The sequence below is a fragment of the Sesamum indicum genome, linkage group LG9, assembly GCF_026168435.1.
Source record: "Sesamum indicum cultivar Baizhima isolate 11 linkage group LG9, ASM2616843v1, whole genome shotgun sequence".
NCBI lineage: Eukaryota > Viridiplantae > Streptophyta > Magnoliopsida > Lamiales > Pedaliaceae > Sesamum > Sesamum indicum.
Window position 1 is genome coordinate 17165341 of NC_142665.1, and position 15722 is coordinate 17181062.

Below are 15722 nucleotides of genomic sequence, written 5' to 3' on the forward strand. Positions count from 1 at the left end.
GTTTTATGTAATTACGGATACTCCTCGATGTTTAAAAAATTATTGATAATTTTTATAGTTGATGAAATTATATAATTTTTGGATGAATGTTTATAATTGTCCGCTTTATTACTTCCGTATTATTTTTTAAAAAGAAAATAAAAAATTATAAAAAGTTCGAACAGATGTATGAAAATTTTTGAAAAATTGACAAGTTAGTCTACAATCTTTTTTTTTTAAAAAAAAGTGAAATTATAATTCATAATCTATTAAGGGAATTTTAGTTAATTTCACCGCAAAAATGGATGTAAAATATAGATACTAAGGGTTTGTTGGGGTAAAAACTAGAAGTAAAAATGAATGTAGAAGAAAAATTTTAGTATTTGGTTACGAAGAATAGTTGGAAGGAAAATAAAATTAAATTTATTTGAAACCCCTCCGGAGTCCAGTTTCCTTTTCATGCAAAATTGAATGAAAAATATGAACGTTTAAGACCAAAAAGAGGGAATAATATATATTTTATTTTTATTTATTGTATTACTCATCTATATAATTTTTCTCAAATTCTTTTCTTTTTTTCTTCTAGTACATAATTTTTGAGAAAAAAAATAACCAAATTATCAGAAAAACTACTATGTCGTTGATAATAGGTAGTAGTTTTTATTTTATTTAAATTGAAGAATTTAGAATAAATGCACAAAATACTTATTTTGATGAATATTTTTATTCTTGTTTAATTTTTATTCTTCTCATATACTAAAATTACTCTAGTATAATTTTAACTTATTTATTTTTAATATAAAATAAAGAGAAAGAGTTAATCACATCAATCATTATATTCCAAATTAAGTAATTTATATTTTTCAAAAAATATAATTCACTACGTACATGATTCAATAGTGCTTGAAAATTAATTCATTGAAATAATTCACTTACAGTACTTGGAACTTAAAAGCAGTACATAGCTTTTCTAATTAATCTTTTCTAACTTAAATTTTATGAACAATTCTAATGCATTATACAACAAATACAATAGTAATACATATTAATGTCGAGTTTAGTTCGATTGCATAATTCATTTATGAGATAATTAATTTTGAAAAAATGATTATAGTGTTTGAATATACAATTTTATAATCGATTAAATAAGTATAAATTATAATTAAATTTCAAAACTAACATCATTTTTAAATATATATATATATATATATATACTTTTAAATTAATATGGCAGCGATATTGGGCATAATTAGCGTCCTCCGATTTAAAGAAGAGTTAGAATCAAGAATACCCAATCTTGTAATAATTTGGTCTTTTAATAACCTTTTAAAATATCATTTGACGTTACTTATGAAAAACTTAATTTATGTATTTATAATGCAAATATGGTCTAGGGCCAGAGATGTTGCAACGAACGATCAATGTATAATAATACATAAATCATATAAATTTATCTTTTTCTTTTATAGAAGCGATGATTATATAATTACAGTTTATTCTATAAATTCAAAACATGCAATTATATATAGAATATTCATCAATTTATCGTGATGTTGCTAATTTTATCTTATATGAATTGACGAGAATACCCTTGACTTGGAATCACCTCTTGAAAAATTTGGACATCAATTGTCATGGTAATGGAAGTCTATACCATATCACTTGACCTAGCCAAAAGGACAATTAATAGGCAAGTTGGAAAAAGGGTCAAGTCAAGCTTTCTTGGAACTATGGGTCAAATTTTGAATTTTATAATGTGAATAAGGGACTAAGCATATAGTTTTAATGGAGCGAAAGCAATAGAAATTGAAAAATAACGAGAACATATTTTTAATATTTTTAAAAAGTCGAAATTGAAGTAAAATATTTTATTGTTGAGTGGCTCTTTTAATGGAGTTTGCAGCTACTTAAAAGAAAAGGTCATAATATAGGTACAACAGGCCTGAAATAAGTTAAATTTTGGACTATTTCAAAAATCCACGAATTTGGTTCACATATAACCCAAACCCCTTGCAATAATTTGGAAAAATTTCAAGCCCAACTGATAACTATAAAAAATAGAAAAAATAATTAAAGTCGACTGATAAATAAAAAAATCTAAAGTATTGCCTGGACGGTAGTCGAATGATCGAATTCCTCAACCATCGGTGGCCCCTAAAGACAGCAGCGGTGAGGGGTTGGATTCTCTTCTTAAAGATGATCGAAACGATAGGTAAATCGTCTAGTAATTCTACTTGGATCAAGGTTATGGTCGTTTAAAGTTTCACTGTCAAACCACATACCATGGCACTATATGTCGACTTCTACCTATCCAAACGCTTTCTAACACGTTCACCTCTTGTTCTACATCACCTTTACAGGAAAACTGCACGAACAAATCAAGTTCAACCAAATTTGAATCATTCACATATAAATACAATACATCTATTATGTAACTCAATACATATCAAATAGAATGACCAATTATATAACACATATAATTATATATTTGTTGTATTTTTATTTCGATAATATCAAATTTAATTTGAATAAGAAATTTTTATTTTTAATAATAATATGATTTTTATTTTTATTTTTTGAAAAAAGGGTGTGGAGGTATATATGGGGAAGAAGCATCCACAAAATTGAGGTAGGGATTTGATTCCAAGTTGTGTGGAGCAATGGGAAGGAGAGGTTGATGAAGGTTCCACGCCCACGTCTGTCTGATTATGATATTGGCGGTAGAATAATTGGGACTTGAGGACACCAGGAAAGACCGGACCAAGTTGCCGCGTCAAAAGTAGGGCCGCCCGGCTCCACCTGACCCGGTTTTATATGGGGGAGGTCTGCTTTGAGTCGCAGTCCCAGTTCCATGAAGAGTAATAAGTCCTTTTAACTAAAATATATTTTCCTTCAATACAATATTAAATAAAAGAAGATAAATTGAAAAAGATAATGAAGATCGTCGCCTGAGAGATTCGAACTCTCGCGGGGAAACCCCATGTACTTAGCAGGCACACGCCTTAACCACTCGGCCAAAGCGACTTGATTGCTTTTTTATATTATTGTCATATTATTACTTCAAAGTATGATGAAGTAATTGATTTGTGGAGCATATTACAGCGATATCTCTTGAGAATTGATATAATTATGACCATTAATATCTAAAAATTATAAATACCTCCCATATATTTGATGAAATTATGTAATAGAGGTATAAAATTTTCAATTTTAACCTTACTATATTTTTTATTTTTTTCAAAAAATAAAAGAATTATAAAAACATCGGACAGGATGGATGAATTTTTTTTAAAAATTATGAAAATGTTGATCACTTGATCCATAAAAAAATAAAATTATAATTCTTAATCCACAAGGGCATTTTGATCAATTTACTATAAAAAAATGGATGAAAATCTAATTGTGCTAATTGTTAGACAGTCGTTATATTAGAGGCTATTGGCAAGTTTACAAATAATAAGAGGGTATTTGAAATTATATCAAATTTTACCCTTATTTATACATAATAATTAAGGATATGCATGTGTTCCATAACGATTGCAAATGAAGAGTTTAAATAACTGATAAGTTACAAGGCCTTTTTACCCTAGCAGGAACTTTTTTAAGTGACGTATGTATGAAATCAGAGTGAATAATACTTTGCACAATGGAGCACCAATTGAGCTGCATTCTCCCTAGCAAGAGGCCTTACCAATAAAAAATCGTGAAGTTCATAATTAAAGTTAGAACAAACAATAACATACACAATAAGGTGTGGACGAATTCCAAGCTGCATCAATATGTGGGTAAATTACATTGATATCCTCAAAATACAAACACCTTCTGATTTTTATAAAATTATAAATGTACCTCTTAATGTTATAGTTGCAATTACAACTACACTCCTATTTAAAGACAAAGCTTACATAAACACCCTCCAAAGATATTACACTAACACTTTTTATGGAGTGTAGAATTTCCCAAAAAATGTAATTTATTCAAAGTAACAAATTACAGAAACCAAACATCTTCTCTATTGTTTTTTCCCTCGGAGAATTTTGAAATTCACCTAAAAAGTAATCCAAAAATAGGCAATGATATTATACTTAATGGAAGAAACAAGTTGGGCTCATGAATAGGGTGGATTTAGATGGGCCCAAAGCTTGATTTAATCCTACATTTTCTTATGTTTAATATATTTGTTTTATTAGCTACACATTTTTATTTTTAATAATTATTAGTTACACATGGGAAATCTATGTTTTTCTAACATATATATGACTTGTCTTTATATCAACAAGAGGCCACATTATACTACCTTAACTATTCTCTTTTGCAAGACAAACAACTTTGTAAAAGGTAATAATTTTAATAAATATATAGGATACTATCGCTCTATTTTTCTTTTTGTGACATCTCTATTAATATCAATACATAAGGTGTAAAATTCTTAAATCCCACGTCATTATCAGGCCGGAATGATTGGAAAAGCCCAGGTATATTTGTGACAAAATTATGAAGTCAAGACATACAAGATTGAATGCCTAAAATCTAAATATCTGGCTCAGCTGACCCCTATTAATGTTTTAGAGTCGATCCACGTCCACTCGTGACCCACTGACAAATTTAATATCCACCATCTCCGACGATTTGATGGTGGGGCTCGTGATACAACTTCCTTAGGAAAGCTGATTATTGAAGATATGCGACAACATATATTGAGTATAGACTTACCTTCTTCAATTAGTACTTGTGCACTTTATCGTTTATGGCGGATCCCTTGGTCTGTCGAGGTGACCACGTAGGCATTCCTTGTTGTATTGTACTGAATTTTTTACTTAATGAAATTTACATTTATCAAAAAAACTTACTATCCACCTCAAATGATATATTGATCTGAAAACACGTGTAACAAGACCAACAAGAAATTCAAGATTGAGGGTTGAGTTGGTTCCAACAAGTGGCAACTATGTTTTCTACTCATGTGGAATGCGGTTGATGTAACGTGCAGTTGAACCGATCCAATCCCATAAAATTAGATCCGTGCCTATAATCTAAAGATGTGAAGTTCATACCTAACTTATGATACGTTAAATTGAGGTTGGAAGAAAAAAAACCTAAATCATTTGCCTTTTCTATTTTTTAACTCAATTGAAATAACTGTTTTCGTAAATAGAATTTGTTTTAAGGTACATTTTGTTAAAAAAAGAAATAGTTTTTTTAAACTCTGAATTAGCTTACTTAAAGGTGAAATAGAAATTAAGTTTTAAGTGCAATATAGAATGTACTCTTTTTGAATTAACTACAATATTTTGATATATCAGTATGTGTCCATTGTGCACTTGTTCATGTCTGATTTACAAATGTCCATGATAGTTTGACCTATGAGCATCTTTATCTAGGATGTGAGTAATATGAATGATCACTTTATTTAAAATTTTAACTTATTAAAAAGAAAATCTATTTAATATTTTTGATAGATGCTGTATAAAAAAATATTTTTTCATAATCACTTAAAGTTCATGCAGTTTGAGTTTTGAAATTTGCATATCCGTGAAATTTTTTCATGCCAACATGATTTTCAAAATGGGATTTCATGGCTCGGTTCGATTTATTTATTTGGGAATTAGTCGGGAGTCTTGTTCGATATAAATGAAAATGAGAACAAAAACAATAAGTGAGAATCGAAAAAATTGTGAAAAATCAGTAAACTGATCAATACAATTGACATTTCATGTGAGGTGCATATCTTTGTAAATGTTTATATATACTAATATATATATAAAAAAAAAGAAGTTTTGTTTTCACTCATAAATGACGGTTTGTGACATCGCGACACCAATTTGTTTATTGTGTCGATAATATTCCTAACTCAATTTTTTTTTCTTTTTTTTTTTGGTAAGATGTGATGTATTGCTTTATATATTTTATCTTATTTATAATATATATTAAAGTGTAAAATATTATTTATTATATTCACATAAAAAAGGTGTGCAATGATGGTGGCTCGTTAAAACCAAACACAAAAAAGAGGAGTACATTGGTTATTTTTTCAAATAATATTTAGCATATAGTTTTAAAATAAACTTGAAAATGTTGTTATCTCTTTGAAAAAAACTCAAAGAATGAGGAAAAGCAAAATATTTTCAAGTTTTTTTTAATCATATATTGATAATTTGTTAAAGATCAAAGGATCCTACTATGAATCCTACGATAGATGAAAATAACTTGAAGGAACTACATTAACATTCTAATATTCGAGGTAATAATAAGTTCAAATAAGAATTAAATAAAAATATAACAAATATGTCCCAAGTCGAGTAGGCAAAGAAGCATGGAGAATTCGGGCAAGTTGTGTTGAAAAGCGTTGAGAAGTATCTCAAGAGCATGTTAGTATGATATAAATAAGCTACTTTTTTCTACCCATTTGATCTCCTGTTTATAGGAGATGGATGAGAGAATTTAGAGATTAGTTGGACTCAATCTATGTCCACCGGGATTGTAGGACAAGTTTTGTATCATGGGAGAGTAGTAATTCACTTGTACGCCATATTAGACATGTTTTTTATTGCGAGAAAAATGTCTCCATGTTAGTAGGGAGGTGGGCGTCTATTTAAGAAGAGGTGGTTATTGGGTCCAGCTAGGTGGGCCTTCTCTTCTGCAATTCGTGCTGGTATTTCTAATATCAGCTATGACGTATCCTTCGCATGTGTATTCACCATATTTAGGTATCGGAGTAGCTTGGAACTCCTTTTGTAGGCCGAAGTTGACCTGGATGGGGTCCGTGCCTTTAGTAGGTCATAGTTGGGTTTTGATTTTTAGGATGCGGATATCCTAATTTTCTCAGTGGGTTACGAACAGTTGTAGGATCTCCAAATTTCAAATGAACGATTTTGATTCCTTATTAAAAAAAATTACTAACTTAATATTTGAGTGCTGACACATTTTTTTTTAAGGTTAACCCTTTAATCTATCTTAGAATCAGTTTGGGTTAGTCCTACATATTATATACTTGTTATATTTGTTTTAATAGTTACAAATTTTAACCTTTACAATTAGCATTTAGCAGTTAGACATCTACAATCTATGTTTTACTAACATTTAATATGACTAACCTTTATATTAGCCAAAGATCACATGTATCCCACTTTAAGGAGAAATTATACTTTAATCCAAAAGAATGGGGGTTAATTATCTACTTTATGAAACTTTTAACACGGTCCCAAAATTGAAATTTTTAAAATGGCTCTAAAATAAAAAAACTCGACATATTTAGTTTCATATTCAAGTTTTTATAAAAAAAAAAAATAGATAACGATGACACATGTAGCGTGCGTGACCGTTACTTTAGTTGCTCAGACAACTGATGGACACATGTATTGCATGTGCCCTCACCGTCACTTTTTTACGAAAACTTGAATATGAAATTAAATAGATTAGTTTTTTCAATTTTAGAATCATTTTGAAAATTGTATAAAGTATAAAATTACAAGTTCTAAACTCTTATTCTATAAAACTAAAAGTATATTTTTGGCCGTCACCGTAGTTGTTCTCTTTTGCAAGATAAAAAACCTTAATAAAAGAGAACCAGTCTAGTAAATAGGGTAATGATCACTTTCTTTTTCTATTCTGTCCTCTCTTTATTTTATATGTTAAATTGAGATTGAAACACAAAAATTTAGATTATTTTTGCTCTTTCTTTTCTCCTAATTCGATTTAAATAACTATTAAACAAATATAATTTCAATTTTTTATGCAATTTTGTTACAAAAAAAATTATTTTTTTCTTAAACCCCTGAACCACTTTACCTAAATAGAACTTAAAATTTAAGTACAACATAGATTGTGCTCTTTTTGAATTGATTCCAATACTTGCATTTATCTCTGATTTGTGAATTTGAATGACAAGAATTTTAAGTGTTTTGGTTTTTCAATTGTTCCATTTCTAGTATAAGTGTTTGGTGGTGTTTTAAGAAAGAGTTTTTTTTATCTTTTGTGTAAAATTTTAGAAGATTTGGTGACTAAAATCCTTTATCTGTGTTTCTTCTTTATTTTGAATGAAATTTTCTTGTTATTTTCGGGGATAAAATTTTTTAAGTTAATAGTATCACAGTTAAAGAAAAATAAATGATAAATGTTGTGCTGTGATAAATCTACTGTCTTGAAAGCATAATTACGGTACAATCGTGATGCAATCTTTATTAATATAACACTCTAACACGTGCACTCGTGATAGAAAGTTGGAACAACAGATAATATTTCTCAGAGAAGTAGAAAGCAAGAAAAAGAATAGAAGAAGAAGATTTTTTGTGTGTTCCAGATGAGGCAAATTAAGGCCTACTTATAGGCCTCGATTTGTTGAGATAAATCTGCCGCTAACACTCTTTCAAAATCAGATCATAGGCTCTGTGATAGTAGAATTTTCATCAACCGAAAGAGACTAAGTTTAGTCAACGACGGCTACTTTAAGGACTTGGTCAAGCTATTTCAGGAGTTCAGAAAAAAAGAGAGGAAAAATGTAGGATTTATACATTATGTTTGGATTAATATTTTGGGTGTTTTTGTTTTGGTGTTTTGGAGATAGAGAGAGAAAAATAGAGATAAGTTAGTATATGTTTTGAGATAGATGGTATGTTTGGATTTGTATTTTGATATAATATAAAATAATATTAAATAAGTGGTGTAGGTTTGATGTTGGGATTTGGGAGACAGGAGTTACTGTTCATTGTCAAATCATGTCTTTTAATATATATATTTAGTAATATATATATATATGTATATATATAATATTTTGTTTGTTAGTGAAATATAATATATATATTTATGTTAAGTAATTTTTTTTATTGAGGCATTTATTTTTATATTTTAAACAATATTTATAATTTTAATGCATGATTGAATACATTGTAGTATTGTCTCTTAAATGGTTTTGTTAGACTTTATATTTGGAATAAAAAATATAATATATAAAATTTAAATAAAAAATTTAGAATTAAGTATGTATTATTGGTATATTGTCCTTAAATTTCAAATTTCTTAAATATTTCATTGAAATAGGAAAAATTATAAGTATAAAATATTTAAATGGTCTAAGTTGAAAAAATTTGTAATCAAGCGTTAAATGCTCTATATAACGTGTTGAAAATACATTCGTTAATATTTTATATGCGAACAGATAAATTTTAATAGATAATTGAAGTAATAAAAATACGAATTAGGTATATAGTACTGGTATATTGTCTGTAGTGTTCGGAACTGCTACAATATTTCCGTTAGGTAGAAAAGTTTTATATTTCTTAACTAAGTAGCATTGAAAGTAAATTTCTTTAATATCAATGATTTCATAAGTTAATAATTATTTTTAGTAGTAATTATTGCTTACATTTCACATATATTATATATTAAATAATATATAATACATATGATGCAAATAATTTAAAAAAAACAATTAAATCTCAGTTGCTTTGGTGTTGAATAGATTTGTTTAGATTAAATCGGTGCGGTGAAAATAATTTCATGGGCGTTTATATTCATGGTGAAAATATTAATTGTATCATATTTAAGAAGCAACAGAAAATAAATATTTATAGCATATTAAATATAAAGAAATAATTTTGCATACAATATATATATATGACTTAAATTGAACATATTTTATTTTAAGAAAAAGTGAATGGACAGATTGTATCAATTATAAAATTTTATTTTTTTTACTAATCGCATATTAATAAAATTAACTAGGTGAATTTTAAAATTTAAAATACAAATCATAGATTTATTGATATAAATACATATAATAGTGATAAACATGCTTAAAGCTCATTCGAATTCCATTAATTTAAACTTTCAAAGTCCATAAAAAATTCAAATCCAACTTAAATGATATGATTTTAGCTCCACTCAATTCATTTACGATCCGTCAAATATAAAGAAAAACAGACAACACCACTAAAAAAAGAAAATAACACAAATTAAGGGGTGCAAGACAAATAAATTTAAAGGAAAACTTCTATCTTTCTCCAAAAGCAGAATCACTATCTTACCTTCTTGAAAATAATTTGCATTTTCTTCATACAAATTAATTCTCTCACACTCTTCACTGCCAAAAAGAGTTGTAATCATTCACAATCCAAACATGCACATCAAAAGAATTATACGCAGTCCTGAATTACACTTAGTAAATAAACAAATGTCAGCTTCTGTTATTTACAACTTTTATATATATAGCATATATAGCCCAGATGGACAAGGAAAAAGAATATACGTTGGGTTCCATTGTCTGAAAATATGTTAAGTATATATTTAGTAAGCAACTGTTACATCTCATAGAGTGCCCTAAACCAGCAACAAAAAGAAGGAAAAGGAAAACAAAGCTGTCTTGAAGCACAAATCATATGAATGTAGCTCACAGAAACAACAAATAATTAGCAACTTAGCATGGTAATTCACTGCAAGGGTCATCCCTAGTAAAAGACACATTATATCACTTGAATTCATGTAGATAAACTAACTTGAAAGATGAAAGATAAGAATGGTCTAGACAAGATTGAATTAAAAAAGCGAACTACAAAAGTACATATTACCACATATCTGTCTTTACAGAACCAACTTCAGAATAGATCATAACAAATAAAAAACCTAATAATCCAATAGATATGCAAGTTTCATGAGACAACTTTAGCTTAAATAACCACAACACGAACTCCACCTCACGGCTTGGTGAGACATAGCAAACAACATAAAATCAGAATTATTAAAGGGATTAACAAGTACCTTTTTCAATCAACGTACGAATATGATGGTTCACAAGTAGAACACCAACAAAAGTGAAATGCAAGCTACCGTTCCCCGAGTGCAACACTATACGTACTCAATAACCAATACAAACATTTGTACTTTGAAGTTTAGATGCAGTAGTTTTTTAAGAGAACGATATGAATGCTACATATATAGACAAAATAAGTAACATATATGTTATATTCTCAAATATGCCAAAATACATTGTTTCCATGTGAAACATCCACAAACAACTTGCAAATAATACGACTGCAGTCAATGTACCAAAAAGCAACACTGCCACAATAGTGCATATCAGTCATGTACTACACACTAAAGCTTAAAAGTTAAATAATGAACTGCCACAACGGTCCAATTTCAATAAACATAATGATAAAGCTGTCACTGAAATGTTAAATCCAAAATAGTGGTAGCAGAAAATTGCAGTGTATAGTCACAATTGATATACACTTCAACACTTATTGCAATAAATACTCATTACACTACAGCAAAATAGGTGTGTATATTGCACCGACACTATATACTACAACTTGCCCAAATCAATTTCTTAAAATATGTAAAAAAGAATTTCAATGTACAAATCAGTGGTAATTTTTCTCAATAACCAACATATTGTTGAGCAACAAAAATACATTGATACAAGTAGTTCATAATAAAAAAGGAAAATCCTAAAGTTAAAGAAAGAATAACAATGCAGCTGACCGGAGAAAAACATGAACGGCTCTGTTTCAGCAGTCTCATCTCCGACCCTCTTCGCCATTTCCTCACCTCACATAACAAACCCACCTCCAAAACTCATATACTTGAATCAAAGGAAGAGATCAATTTGTAGTCTGTAAACTCGCGCGGTAGAAGAGGTGTTGACTCCGGTGGCGGCGGCAACGCGAACGGTGAAAAATTGGGTGTTTTGCTGGAAAAATCACATGAAAATAATTAAATCAAACAACAAAACAGAAAGAAAAAAAAACGCGTGAAAAAACAAGAAAATAGAAGGAAAATAACATCGGGCAAACCTATGCCAAACAGAAAAATAAATGAAAGAAGAAGAAAGAGAGTAAGGAAAAGAAACCAACCAGAAAAACAAAAATGAAAGAAGAAAAAGAGAAGAAGAAAAGGAAAGAGAGAAGAAAGAAGAAAGAAGAAAAAAGAAAAGAAAGAGAGAAGAGAGAAGCCGACAGAAAAGAAGAAGAGAGAAGAAGGAGAAGAAGACGACAAGAAAGAGAGAGAAAAAAAGGAGAGAGAAAAGAATTAAAAAAAAATTAAAAATACAACTTGCACACCTAGTGGAGGTGTGCAAGTTATATATCCAAACAGCATTTTGTGTTTTGGTCCATCTTAAAACACAAAAACAAACATAGTGATAGTGTTTCTATTGCCAAAAAGATTAAAATCGCACAACCCAGCCCTGCTCGAATAGGGACGAGTATCCATGTGGTATTTGTAACAAAATGCACCTAACCACACTTCTCAAATCATAAGGCAATAAAAGATTCTATATAAAATGTGAAGCAAAAGATGTGTGAAGGCAATGTGGGGAAAATAATAAAGGCTTTTCTAGTAGTCATTCCCTACATTTACCCTACGAATGACTAACAAGTTGAAAATATGGGTTTTTGTTCTAAGTGAAGGAATATACTCAAGCATTAATGTCTTTCGATTGAATTGATGCATAGTGAGGTGAGGTAACAACTAAACTAATGAAAATGAAATAAATGTTAAACTTTTGGTAGCTCAAGTCGAGATCCCCACAATATGTATTATTTCCTTGAGTCTATTGTTACGTGATATGAATCTCAAGCTCTACTAATGGCCCTACACTAATACCTTGGATTATGATGAGTGATTCAGAAAGAACTCAATTTTCTTCATACAAAGTAGCCCACCTTCACACTCATCTAGATGGCTTCATTATAGACCACCCAACAACTGAATTACGAAGTTGCATTCCTGACCCATAATATGTCAGGATTATCCATCAAGCCTCTGTTAGAGCCACCCAGACATAGTGCTATGGATTCATCATCATATGGATATAACCATATCTCTTCACTTCAGGAGTTTAACCCCCATTGCTTTTGAAGTCTTAAAAAAGTGATTCTCCTAGTTAGTCTTTTTGTGAGAGGATCTACCACGTTCCTTTCATATTAGGCCGACGGGCCACAAGGTAACATTCCTTAGGTGGGCCTGTCAACCTCAATTAAGCCTTTAGATGAGGTTAACAGTCTCAATTGGACTTTTGAGTGGGCTTTTGGATAATTCTTAGGTGGGCCAAAAACTATTGGGTCCAAGTACATGAGCAGCCCTCCAATGGTTAGGCTTCTTTATTTTCAGTCTTATTGGGCCAACGAGTTTCTAGACTTCCGCAAAAAAGCTAATTAGGGGTAACACCACCAAATATATAGTAATAAAATGAGGCCTTGGCAGATCGGTCAATTTCAAAAGCTTCCCACACGCACATTCCAAAAAATTATTTGATACAGTATCGAATACTAACACTCCTCGAATATGCCTCGTACATGTGTTGGACATGCGGATTGTGTGTCCGAAAATTAAAAAAAGAAGAAGAAAAAGGGACACGCGTGTCTGATACATTTTGGACACGTTTTGAATCTTTTTATAATTTTAAAAAGTTTTGGGCTATTTTTTTTTTAAAAAAGAATTTTGACTAATAAAAAAAATTAAACTCACTCATCTCAACTAAAAATTTTGAAAAAAAAATTATTAAAAATTGGGAGATGGTCATGATGGTTTAATTAATTTGAATATTAAATATTTTTAATTGGTATTTTTTAAAATAAACTAATTATGCATATTTTGAAGTCATATTTGGTTATAAAATATAGATATAGGACATACTTATTTTATATTTTATCTTGATATTATTGATATTGCATATTTTAATTTTATAAAAAATTAAGAATATATATAATAAAAATATATATTATATAGCCATGTCAGTACCTTGTCGTGTCCTAATTTTTTCACATTTTTCGTATTGTTATATTCATATCGTATCGTATATGTATCCGCAAATTATAGCTTACTAAAGATATGAAGAGGTCTATACAAAAGCCTCCTAGAAATCATCTGGAGGGAGGATCAGTTTTCCAGAAGTAAGAAGGAAAACGTCTGTACTGGGGCAATTACACTAAAAAATTGTACTTCGGAAAGGACCTGATCTAGTTTAATATTTAACATCTCTAGAACACCTTACAAAATCAAAGTATTTTCACAATTGATAAAGGTTCATGCACTTTTATATTTGGGATAATTGTAATCATTTCTTTTGAAATTTGGTATAATTACATGTAAATTTTTTATGGTTTGGAAAATTGCATTTAATATCCTTGATGTTTGTTTCTATCTAACAAATTAGTCCATTCGTTAGTCAGAATTCACTGAATTTGATGGTATTAATAAAAAAAATTAAATAAAAGATCATATTTACTACCGATTGACTTATTATTAATTTATTGTAGGACAAATAAATCTTTTTATGACTAAATTACCATTATACATCTTCACCCGTTAATGCATGTGAGGAGGTATATGTTTTCACTGTTATGAGAGCAGTTTAGATGTAAAATATTTGTTTGACCTGCAATAAGTCAGTAATAAGTCAATCAAGGGCAGATATAGAGTATCATCCAATCTTTTTTTTTTGTTAATATCAACAAATCAGTGAATTTTAATTAACGAATGAACTCATTTGCTAGATGGAAACAAACATTAAAAATAATAAACGTAATTTTTCAAATTTCAAAAAATCTACATAATTACAGTGTACGTGGAGTGAGGGGAATGGAATTATCCCTTTAAATTTTGATATTTGTACCCCATGAAATTTTCATGCCACACATTTCTTATTCTTCCTTAGAAAGTTAAACCAACGAATCGTCTACCCTTCATATGTGGGCCAAAAGGGATAGGTGTGGTGGAATTTCTCTATAGTTGTATGTATGTTTTTGTACTCTTCAACACATAAAGATTCATTTGGATTCAATTTTGAGATGTTATTTGGAAACTTTAGAAAATGTGATAAAGATCTTTTCAATTTGTTGGTATAGAAATAGACACTTGCTTCAAGTCTTACTCACAAAAGTGAATTAGACGATCCCTTTACTCTGTTCAGCGCATTATTCGATTTCAGTGCTCCAATAGGGGTTGGACAAGAGATATTGAGTGGGCAGCAAGGAAATGGTAAGGAAAACACATCATCAATATTGCATACCGTGCCATACTTAGTGCGATTGTGTACCACATATGGAGAGAGCGGAATATGAGACGATTCCATCATGAGGAGAAGACGCCCAGTACTGTAGCTAACTTAATTGTAAATGATGTTAGACAGCGTATTCTTAGAGTTGAATTAGCTAGTTCGATTAGTACATATGTATTATACCGACTGTGGCGCATCCCCTGGCCTGTTGAGGATACCGCCTGAAAAGGAGCATTGTTGTACTATACCTCTTTACTTATTAATGAAAATTACATTTACCCAAAAAAAAGTGAATCAATTAAATTGATATATTTGATCTGATAAAAAATTAATTTTAATTTATTTTATTCAAACCCGGTATGCAAGATGCATACCCTTGTATGTACTTAAAAAAATTGATAAATTACGATTAATTTTTCTAAATTTTATCATAATTATAATTATTTTCTCATTGTTTGAAAAATTATGAATATGTCATTGGTATTAACAATAGTCTTAAAAATACCCTTGAGCCAACCCATTGTAGGGAAATATTTGTAGACGGTCGTTAATTCTAAAGGGAGTATTTGTAATTTTTCAAACCATGAGAAGATATTTGTAATTATGACAAACCTCAGGGGATCCTGCTGTAATTTACTTTATAAAAAAAGGGAGAGTTAAGTTTTCTAAGGAGTAATTTTTTCTTTTTTTCTTTTTTTTAATATTGAACATATTTTAAAAATAAAATTGAAATGCTGTTTGTTTTTTT

At 29.5% G+C, this 15722-nt stretch overlaps 1 long non-coding RNA gene and 1 other non-coding gene across 2 annotated transcripts; both read right to left on the reverse strand.

The window, feature by feature from the left end:
- Positions 1-2921: 2921 nt before the first annotated feature.
- TRNAS-GCU (transfer RNA serine (anticodon GCU)) lies at positions 2922-3003 on the reverse strand. Its single transcript has one exon. It is a non-coding gene; the product is annotated as a tRNA-Ser (tRNA).
- An 8273-nt stretch (positions 3004-11276) lies between these two features.
- Positions 11277-11960, reverse strand: LOC148786952 (uncharacterized). The gene is made up of 2 exons (XR_016067520.1): positions 11829-11960; positions 11277-11665 (listed from the first exon to the last, which is right to left on the reverse strand). It is a non-coding gene; the product is annotated as an uncharacterized LOC148786952 (long non-coding RNA).
- Between the last annotated feature and the right edge of the window lie 3762 nt (positions 11961-15722).